Source organism: Camellia sinensis, unplaced genomic scaffold (genome assembly GCF_055761805.1).
Source record: "Camellia sinensis isolate YWXY unplaced genomic scaffold, ASM5576180v1 Unanchor11, whole genome shotgun sequence".
Taxonomy (NCBI): domain Eukaryota; kingdom Viridiplantae; phylum Streptophyta; class Magnoliopsida; order Ericales; family Theaceae; genus Camellia; species Camellia sinensis.
Genome location: NW_028128989.1, coordinates 150,525 through 161,782, shown reverse-complemented (window position 1 = coordinate 161,782; position 11,258 = coordinate 150,525).

The following is an 11,258-nucleotide window of genomic DNA, read 5'->3' as shown; positions in this document are numbered from 1 at the left end:
AATGCTCACACCATTCCGAAACACCGGGATACGTCCCTATGTTTCTCCCTTCTTTCCAAAACATCGGAATACGTCCCTACATTTCTCTCTCATTTTGAAACACCAGGATACGTCCCTACGTTTCTCTCTTTCCGAAACACCGGGATACGTCCCTACGTTTCTCTCTTTCTGAAACACCGGGATACGTCCCTACGTTTCTCTCTTTCCGAAACACCGAGATACGTCCCTATGTTTCTCTCTCTTTTCGAAACACCGGGATACGTCCCTATGTTTCTCTCTCTTTTCGAAACACTGGGATACCTCCCTACGTTTCTCTCTCTTTCCGAAACACCGGGATACGTCCCTATGTTTCTCATCTCTTTTTGAAACACCGGGATACGTCCCTATGTTTCTCCTCCTCTCCGAAACACCGGGATACGTCCCTAATCCTTGGGATACGTCCCTAACCTTTGGGATATGTCCCTAATCCTTGGGATACGTCCCTAATCCTTGGGATACGTCCCTAACCTTTGGGATACGTTCCTAATCCTTGAGATACGTCCCTACGTTTCTCTCTCTTTTCGAAACACCGGGATACGTTCCTATGTTTCTCCTCCTCTCCGAAGCACCGGGATACGTCCCTAATCCTTGGGATACGTCCCTAACCTTTGGAATACGTCCCTAATCCTTGGGATACGTCCCTAACCTTTGGGATACGTCCCTAATCCTAGGGATATGTCCCTAACTTTTGGGATACGTCCCTAATCCTTGGGATACATCCCTAACTTTTGGGATACGTCCCTAATCCTTGGGATACGTCCCTAACCTTTGGGATACGTCCCTAATCCTCGGGACGCGCCCCTAATCCTCGGGACACGCCCCTATGTTTCTCTATCTTCGGTTAAAAGCGTTCGGAATACGTTCCAATGCTCACACCATTTCGAAACGCCGGGATGTGTCCCTATGTTTCTCCCTTGTTCCCTAATCCTCGGGACGTGCCCCTATGTTTCTCCCTCTTCGGTTAAAAGCATTCGGAATACGTTCCAATGCTCACACCATTTCGAAACGCCGGGATGTGTCCCTATGTTTCTCCCTTCTTTCCTAATCCTCGGGATACGTCCCTATGTCTCTCCCTCTTTGGCCAAAAGCGTTCGGAATACGTTCCAATGCTCACACCATTCCGAAACACCGGGATATGTCCCTATGTTTCTCCCTGTCCCATTTCCCCACACGATTTCAGTGTGTTTGGAATTCATCTTAGGTTGCATTGTCACGCACACCTCTTCACTTACGTTGTCACGCACATTCCACTTGCATTGTTTTATCAAACCGGCTTCGCGAAAACGTATAAGTCCAATTACAAACCGGCTTCGTGTAGCGTATAAGTCCAATTTTCAAGCCGGCTTCGCGTGGCGTATAAGTCCAATTATCAAAGTCTTCCTACATATCAAAGGGATACGTAGGCAGCCTGCGGGTACAACCATTCATTCATTTGTATTTTGTTTGTTTGTTTGTCCAAGTCTTCGGCCATGTCAAAAATGGGTCGTCTCTGGGCTTTGACAATCACTCCCGTCATTCCTATGACTTCCGAGTTCTGTCAAAGAGGGGCAACTATAGACACCTCATTTTTGACCGCCCTTAAGACTTGGGCACCACTGATGTTTTACTTGGTGGAGAAATGTGTGCAGGGAAAATGTTCAGTTTCTTTGGCAAGGAGAGAGGCAAATCCTTCAAAACACTTTGTTTAGGGGTTTGGAGTTGAAGAAGAGAGGAAAGGAGAGGAGAAAACTAGTTTGGGAGAAGTTCAGCATGAATCCGGGTAGAAGTGCGTCGAGCAGCCCTCGCTGAATCGGGCTTATCTGTCTGTACACTTGGATTTTAGCTATGGGGCCACCACCGTCAGAAAGCTTACTTCTGGGGCTTCATTTTTCACTCAAGAATCTCTTAAAGCCAAGTCCGGGTGGGGGAGATATGAGCAGCTGAAGTTGGGCATCATCCCGGTTGGATCGAATCTGCGCGGCTTCACCAAAATGCAATAACTTTTTCCACAGGAGGAATTTTAATGCAAGGTTTGTGCCATTAGAAAGCTAACTTCCGGGGCTTCAATCTGGACATCCACCGGCACTTTTTTACCTCATCGGCCACCCATCGGCACTCTATTTATCCGACCAGCCAGTATAAATTGCAGGTCGGCAATATATTGTGCCGACCGGCCATTTATTTTGCCGATGACCTCCTTTCATGGCCGATATGACCCTTTTACCCCCCTCAAGCATGGTGCATGCCAGCTGTGCCAGCTATTCTCCATTCAAACCCTCTGTCCGAGATTTTGCCTTTTGGGGGGGAAATTTGAACTTGTTTTGTTCCCCCCCCCCTTTTCTTGCCTCTCTCCCTCTATATAACCAGCCCTCCACCACCATTTTGAAGGGTTGAAGAAACCAGCTGAGGCACCATTATAGATACAACCCTATATCTATACATTCAACCCCCCTCTTCCAAGCTCTAAAGTCCATTATCCTTGGCCATTTACACACCAACCCATAGCACAAGGCCTCCATCCTCCATTCCAACCATTTGAGGATAATTTTCAGAGGTTAGGAGCTCCTTTTCTTGGATCAAAGGCTGCTGCATTGCTGCTCTTCAAGGGTAAGTCTTCATTCCCTCTTTTCTAGCCTTGTCTTGCTTCCTATCTAAGCCATAGTTTCTTGCATTTTTGAGCTCCGACCCTAACTGGAAATAGTCTTATTTTGAGCTTTTTTTCATGTTTGTTTAAGGGCCTCTCACTGTTTGAGGCCTCCTTGTTGCACTTGCTTCATTATCCCTCTTGTATGCCATTATCTTGTGTAATATTTTTGGCCTATGTATAATCTGTTTTGAGCTCTGTCATGAACTGAGAAGTGGCTTATTTTGAGCTCTTCTTCAACATTGTTGAAGGGCTCATTGCTTTTTGAGGCTTTCATTCATCACTTGCCTTTATATCCCCTTTTGGGCTCCATTTTTGCATGATTTGTTAGCCTATTGTGCTTCTATTTTTGGGCTCTTTTCAGAACTGAAAATGGTCTTATTTTTACCCTATATTCATGTTTCATTGAGGGTCTTTCACTTTTTGAGGCATCCTTTTTATACTTTGTGTTATATCTCTCTTTTTGGCCATATTTTGCATAGTATTTTTGGCTTGTATATATGCTGTTTTGGGTCTGGCAACCAACTGAGAAATGCCATGTTTTGGGTCCCTATTCAACTTTGTTGAAGGTCCCTCTTGTGTTTGAGGCCAGAAACCTTCACTTGCTTCTTTGTCCATCGTTTGGCCCATTTCTTGCATGAGAGCTTAGCCATACCTGTGTTTGTTTTTGGGCTCTTTTCAGAACTGTAAAAGGTCATGTTTTGGGTCCCTATTCAACATTGTTGAAGGACCCTCAGCTTTTTGGGTCCAGCAGCTGTGACTTGCTTCATAATCTCACATTTAGGGCCATTTTTGCATGCTAGTTTTTCCTTATTTGTGTTTGCTGTTTGGCCCTGCTTAAAACTGAAAATATACTTGTTTTGGGGCTTCCTTGAATCTGTCTTCATGCTTCATGATCAAATAGTGTATGCTTTGTATAGCTATAGGTCATTGCGCATGCCTAATTTTGAGTTTTGGGATTCGTCTCATGCATCGGGTGCCATATTGCTATGTTTCGGGGCTGTTTAGCATCATGTTTTAGTGCTGAAATTTTCATGTTTGCATACCATGTTCCATGTCTTGCCATGCTTTGGTAGAGTGGCATTCGTGCCTTAGGTTCGGTCCTCGGTTTGCGTGCATATGTGCACGCATTTCGAGTGTCTCATTTTCATCTCACAGCCACTGATGTTAGTGCGGCTGAGGTCCACTCGCATTGGTATAAGTCCATCTTGCATTTTGTATGCCATGTTTCAATGCGTTGTGCATGTTATGTTGTTAGCATTGTGTGTGCCATATAGTTGCATTGCATGCTTGTATGTTTGCTTGCATGCTTAGGTCGCATGTGCATTGTTGTGCATTGCCTCGCCTCTTGATCAACCATGATTGAGGTTGGGTCCCTTGTATGTTTTGTGTGTATTGCATTTGACATTGAAATGCATACTTGATTCTTTGGCCATCATGCATTGAAATGCGTGATTGGTGGCTCGAGGGTCGAGGGCCATGCTCCCTTGAGTCCATTACATGATAGGGAGTGTGTCCATGCATACATTTGCCTAAAAATTCCATGCCATACACTGCTTGCCCTCTGCTGCTGCCAATTGTTGTTCTGCAGGGAGCTTTGGCCGGTCGGCTAAATACAGTGCCGACCGGCAATTTATCAATGACCGGTATCTTCATCTGTGGCCGGTGGTCATCTTCCGAGGCCGATGGCTATCCCTCCCAGCCGGTGGTGTTCCACAGTGTGCAAAGAACATATCCTGAGACTTGTACAGTTTTAAGAGGAGCTAGGCAGTGTAAACAGAGGCAGCAATGCTATGGCAGCGAGTTTCCGGGCAAGGCGGATCAAGCATGCATCACTCACGCATTTTGTTAATTAATTAAGGGTCTGTAATAATTAATTAGCTAGGATAGTCGATTTATTATTCGGACTGTATTATTCTTTTGGTCCCTCCGAGCGAGGGCAAACTTGTAATAAGTGTGGGTGCGTGTGTGCATGTCTTCCAACCCCCACTTCTTTCTCCCTTTTATTTACCCGCTTATGATGATAGACTAGGGCATATTTAAATTAGCATAACAGTATGATAGCATGCGTGTTGCATGTGTTGCATTAGCCATTTTTAATATGAACTAGGATCATGCATATGATTACTAACTAGTTTCTGTTTTGGCTCGGAGTACTAGGTAAGCTTTATGCTTTAGCATATCGCATGCGTGTGAATGTTGCCATGATAGCATGATTACCATGAGGCTAGCTGCTTATGTGATATAACTGCTTGAATGCCTGTGGATGGAGGTCAAATTATCTAAATTGGAATAATGCATTAAAACTGTGAGTTTTAAGCCCAATAGATAGTGAAAAAACCATCTTTTCTAAAGCCCACTTGAGGGTGGCAAAGCCTGCATTTTAGCCTACTTGCGAGTAGCAAACCATTTTTAAAACAAGCATGCTATGTTTCGTTCCAATTTAGGCGATTTGGTCTATACTTTTTTGCTGTGCGCATAACATAGTAATTCTAGGCTAATAACCGGAATAAGAACACATAGCGTTGTCAAAACTGGATATCATGGTTAGTAGAGGCCGATCTTCGGATCCGGCAAGAGGGGGTGCTCATAGCTGACCTTCCCCAATCGTACCCAAGTTCCCGAGCCGAGGCAACTTTGGTGATGATGGACACGTGGCCTTTGGCACCGAGTCAGGGTTTCCTAAATTTCCCCAAAATAAAATATTTAGGTGGCGACTCTATATCTGGCAAAGCAGTCCATGTTTGGCACTTCTTTCAAAAATCTATTTTCTCAAAACGATTTGCCAGATTTGGACTCTTTGGTTCAGATTAAGAACCGTGACACAAATCGAGTCTGAACTGTAGCGAGGGCCCCACGCGGGCGCGTCTAAAATGGGGAATGAAACCGGGTACTCTATCCCTTCCTCTGGGTGGATATGATCATGCCCGAACTGACGTCTGAACCAGAAAGAAAAATAAAACACGCAATGCGTGAGGCCAATCAACTGAATGCCAGGTTGCTAAGCCATGCTGTAACTCATCTCGGTTAGATTAAGCCAATGGCAACGCCAAACTATGTTAGTAGCAGACCTGTTACACATCCAATTGCACCACCATCCCTCATTTAGGAAATCCACTAGTCGGTGGCAGAAGAAATAACCTTGAGCTGAGTACTCAGGGCAAGAGTCCACTACCTTCAGCTTATCCATAAGCCACACCTGGAAAGGGAGAAAAGAAAAGAGAGATTAAAGAATAAAGATATGTATGTTGAGAGAAAAGTGGGAAAAGGGCTTTGAGAGAAAAATAGAGCGTGAGTGCTAAGTGATGTGAGAAACACATATGAGAAAGGGTGGGAAACATTACCTGAAGAAGTAATGGACTCCCTACGAATCCGGTATTCTCTTGCCGATGAAAGACGTCTAAGCCCATCAAAGTCTCGGCCAGTGCCAAACCAATGCAACTCTTTCCTTCTTTCAGACCTTGGGCCACATCGATCAATCAAATGCTGGACCCGCAGAAACTAGGGGCAAGAAGGAAATGACCACTCTCGCCAGAAAAGGTCGCCTCTGTCACCGACATCGGAAAATCAATGAATCAAGCTGGGAATGTCTAGCTCTCCATTGTGAGCTAAAGATCGAGCCTCGTGTAGAGTGAGCCCACACATCCATCCCAAAGCTTGGGTGTAACCAAAACAAGGATGAGGTATGATTTCCTCATCATGCCAGGATTCCATTAATGCCTGAAATTCTTCAATTGTCAGGCACATTTCTTGTCCCCTCGAAGCTAAAGACATGTGTAATTGGCTCCTAGCATCAAGCCACGACATGAAGGAACGGAAAACAAAGTTGAGTACGGCTCAGCGAAAAAAGTACATTTATGCCAAACCCCCAGAAATTTACCTTTTTCGTGCTGTCTAAAGTCGCAATCCAATCCGAGAGCTTTTGAGCAAAAAATAACTCCATTTGTGGAAGAAATTGTAGCTGAAATAAGGTTCTGAAGAGAAATCACGAAGCTGAACCCTTTTGTAAAAGATAAGGCTATGAGTGGAACCCAGCTGTCAACAATCTGACAATTCTCACATTTGTGGCCGGCACACCTCTATAGCCTGCAGGCCACCCTCTCTGGCCGGCAAGCACTATCTCTGACCGGCAACCTTCTTTTCAAGCCTACCGTCCACTTGTGTCCTAACCAGTGCTGGAAGCTTGTGTTTTGTCTTGATCTTTGAGTGTTTTAAGGTCTTGTTTTGAGTCGTTTTGGTTTTAGCAAGTTTGTTTATTTGTATTAGAGTTATTTTTGCTTTGTTTATCGAGTTGCATGTTGTATTTTGCATTTAGTTGTTGGTCAGCTCATTAACCGATTAAGAACATTGTTTCAATCTAGTGCTCTATTGGCCAATTCGATTCCATGTCCATTTCATGCAAATATGGTGTTCATGATGCAAAAATGACAACACTTTTTATAAAAACTATGAGGTTTTATTCCGATCATGGTTTTTTTACAAAAGAGGAGTACAAGTTTCAAAGAAAAATAACACCTACATGAAGCTATACATGTGTTAGAGCTACCAAACAAAAAGAAACTAAGCAAAAAAGTATAAAGAATCAGCGTCAGTTGCCTCAGGCCTGAGAGGCCCTCTTTGTCCTCTTCCTTGGAAAAGAGGACTTGGGGCCACTATCTTCATCGGCACCGCTGTCTAAATCAATCTCTGAACCAGAACCCGAGCCGGTATCGTCTCTGCTCTCTGCCTCAGAGTTCGCCTCGACGTCACCTCCGCTCTCAAATCCTAAGCCAGCACCATTGTCTCCACTCTCAGATGACTTAGAATTCTGACTCACTATCTCCTCAGAGTCACTGGTCTCAGCATCGTCGTCACTCAAGATGGACTCTAAAGGGCTGCTCTGGCCTCGAGTGCCCCTACCTCTACCTCAACTGTGGCTCGTATCTTGGCCACGAGCTAGGGCCTACTCCTCTCTCCTCCCTATTGTTGGAAGAGGTACTATCGGTGCTAGTGCGAATGGGATCAGAAAAGATAGTTGTCAACATATCAGTTACAATGTGTGTATCAGATGCAAGCATAGTATGCAGAATGAGTGTATGTAGAAATTAGTTACAGTGTATGAATACAGTGTGTGAGTACAGCGTACCAATGCAGTGTATCAGTGCAGTTTGGAAAAGACTACAGTTGAATTGCCAATGTATTCGTGGAAATATGATAGCATGAAACGCAAACTTAAGAAATTACCTAGATATCGCGGAGACCAAGCAACATCTCCCTTCTCTGTACCATGTCTATCAAGGAAGCTATCAGCTCGAGACAGCTCCCCGTGTACTCTATGGATGCCTGCAAATGCATTTGAATGATCAGTGTTCACAATAAACATATCTGAAATGAAATGTGGGGTGCAAATGGTAAAGTGTGGTCCATACTTGGGTCGAGCCTCGAACTCCGACAAGCTCGTGCCCAGTCGTTGCAGGCTCAATTGGGATCAGGTAAACAGCACCAGTATGCCACTAACATGTGAGCGTAGTGGGAAACTCTAGCCAACAAATGCTCTACTTTGCAGGGAGAGCCCCTCTAGTATGGGCCCTAGTCACCCTAATCACCTATCTCGCCACAGGAGCCCTCCCCCCATCGCCTCCGTGAATGCCTGTCAGAGGTGGCATGAGGTGGGTTTGAATAAAGGTCGCATAGTCCCCATTGTCTCTGAAGTAATCAGCATCCAAGCCTACCATGAACTCTGTAACGGCATCAACAGATAGGCTATTTGCCGACCTTATAGACTCCGGAGGTGGCATCGGAACTACTGGATCCGGCAAGCCCACGATCTGTTGAACAAACCACTCAGTCAAGAACCAGGCCCGGCAAACTAGGCCTTCTAGGAAAATTCGAAAGCGGGATGTGGCCCAAGCCCCGGCATGCTGCTCCTTCACTCCAGCTGGCATCATGGCCCAAGGCTGCCACGTAATCTACAAACAGAGGATGTATAGATTGTTAGTTGCTATTAGTTGTTAAAGTGTGAATCAGAATAGTTATAAAGCAAAAATGACTGTGTTTCGAGTTACCCCATGGGCAGCCATAGTATTAAAGTAGTGGCGGAAGAAGGCGAATGACTCACAACTCCGATACTGGCATCGACTATCATACCGCCTCGAGTAAGGGACCATCAGAGGAAGCTCCTCTATGGGCTCTGGGGCGAGGACTGGGAAATACGCATAAATCCACAACTGCAAGTAAAATGTAGTGATATGTAATCAACAATGTATGAACAGATGCAGAAAGTGTAAAGCAGAAAGCATACAGCCTGAACAAATATAGAAAGTGCAAAGCAAAAAGCACAATGTATGAACAGATGCATAAAGTGTAAAGCATAAAGCACCGGTGTTGAACAGATATAAAGCAGAAAATGTAAAGCAGAAAGTGTAAAGTGCAAAGAGGGAATTGAAATGCATACCTCCCAGGCTCGCCAGTAGCCTCCGATCAACTCTCCCCTTAGGCGGGAGGTAGAGCTCATATAGCCGTACAGGGTGGCGAGGCCAGCTCTGCCCTAATCGTAGAAGTGCACCAGGGGAAGAGTCACCAGGGCACTCAATAGATATAAGCCCACGGTGTTTTACTATTCAAAAAAAGGTGGTACCGATGACAAACATCAAGAAGCCCTGGGCATACTACTCCATCACCTCTAGCGTCTCGGGCTCGCTCCCTCAGAACTGCTCAGCGAACCAACTATATCTGACCATAGCTGGCCGGCACAAGGGTGGGCGTGCTCCCAGCAGCTCAATCCAGGTTACCTCCCACTCCCTCATGTCAGTGTCAAAAGGGATCGGATTGCCCCATACTCCTAAGCCTGTGATCATGGTGAAGTCATAGGGAGTCATCGTCATCTCCTCGGTAGTAAAAAATGGAAGGAGTTGGTGGTGTCCTGTCACCTCTCCACGAGCGCTCCCATAAGAAGACGGCTTGCAATGACCCATATCAGGCCCGAGCAGAAGAGGCCGAAACCAGTCTCGTCGACAATGTCACAGACTCCAGCTGGGAGCTTATCATACTAACCGCTCGCTATCCAAGCTCCGTATCCTCTATAGGCACGAGACTCTCCCAGTGGCCAAGAACAGATGAATCAGATCAAGCAGTGATGAAAAAGTACAGTCAGATGAAAGGCAGTGCAAGAGATGTAGTGAAAAGACAAGCATGAATGCATGAAAATAGAGTTCCTACCTCAGTGGCACTAAATGACAGGTAGGTGGCCGGCTTTCTTAGCAGGAGGTCCTCTAGTACACTGCGAGCAAAGTCGCTGAAGCGCCTAATGCCTTCGAAAGGCAATATGTGCGTACATGGATGATATCTCGATAGATCAAAAGGGCGTACTCTTAATGGTAGCGGCTCTAGCTCAAACTCAGGCTCAAACTCCGCCTCGAGATTGGCCTCAATGCCCTTAGCTGCCCTACCAGCCTTGGCAACTACCGGCTTCTCTGCCTCAGCAATGGGTGGGAATACATGTGGAACCTCTAGAGGAGCTCCGTCATGTGGTATATCATCTACCATCTGGAAAATGGATGAAAATTAGGTGAAAAATGAAGAACAATGGAGAAAATAGGGTAAACTTTGAAAAAGTCAACCCTAGGAGAGAGAAAATGGGAGAAAAAGTCAAAGCCGAAAAAAGTTCATGAAACTCGAGAGAAGCTCGAGGAAAACAAGCCCAGAGGGGTGAAAATGAGGAAAAAAACATCGAAAAGAAATTTTGATCGATTAAAAATGTTGAGAATCAAGAGGGTTTAACGAATAAAGTGTGTGTGGGGTGTTGAAAAATGCATGTAAAGCTCGGATCTGGATAGGGAAAGTGTCTAGAGAGAGAGAGAGAGAGAGAAGATTTGAAGTTAATTATGTTGGAGTTTAACAAAAAGATGGTTTAATTAATTGTGTGACTGTATGTAGTAAAATAGTTGAACAAATGAAATATTCCCCATATTTTAAGTAGGTGTAGATATACTGATGTGAAAAGAAAAAGTGAAGGGGGATCTGTGTTTGGTTGTTACGCTGGTGGTATATTCTAAGGGGTTTGATTTGACTGGGTAAAACAAACAGAGAATATCGACTGTTACATGCAGAGGCTTTTTGTTCATGCTTTTAGTAGTTTTATAAATAATTATAAGGACTTGTTTGTTAATTATATATTTTAATTAAAAAGTTAAAAAGTCATTATAAATTATTATATTATTATATTTTATTTTTTGTATATTTTTTTATAAGAAGTCAAAAAATTAATAAAATAACTTATTTTTAAACGAGACCTAAATTTATAAAAAAAAAAAAACTAAAAATTTTAATTATTAATATACATAAATTTTATAACTGATCTGAAATTTTTTTTAAAAATTTATAGTAAATAGTAATTGTCTCAAATTATTAAAAGGCTAAATTACACTCACCTGAAAAAATATAATTAATCATATATTTTTTATGGGTCATGCTAACAAGTATTTTTAGGGCACAAATAAAAGATAGTAAAAAACTTAAAAAATACAAGATAGCTTTTATTAAATTCAATACATTTTTATTGAAATCAATACATTTTTTTTAATATTTTCACATATCTTTAAGACACTTTTACACACTT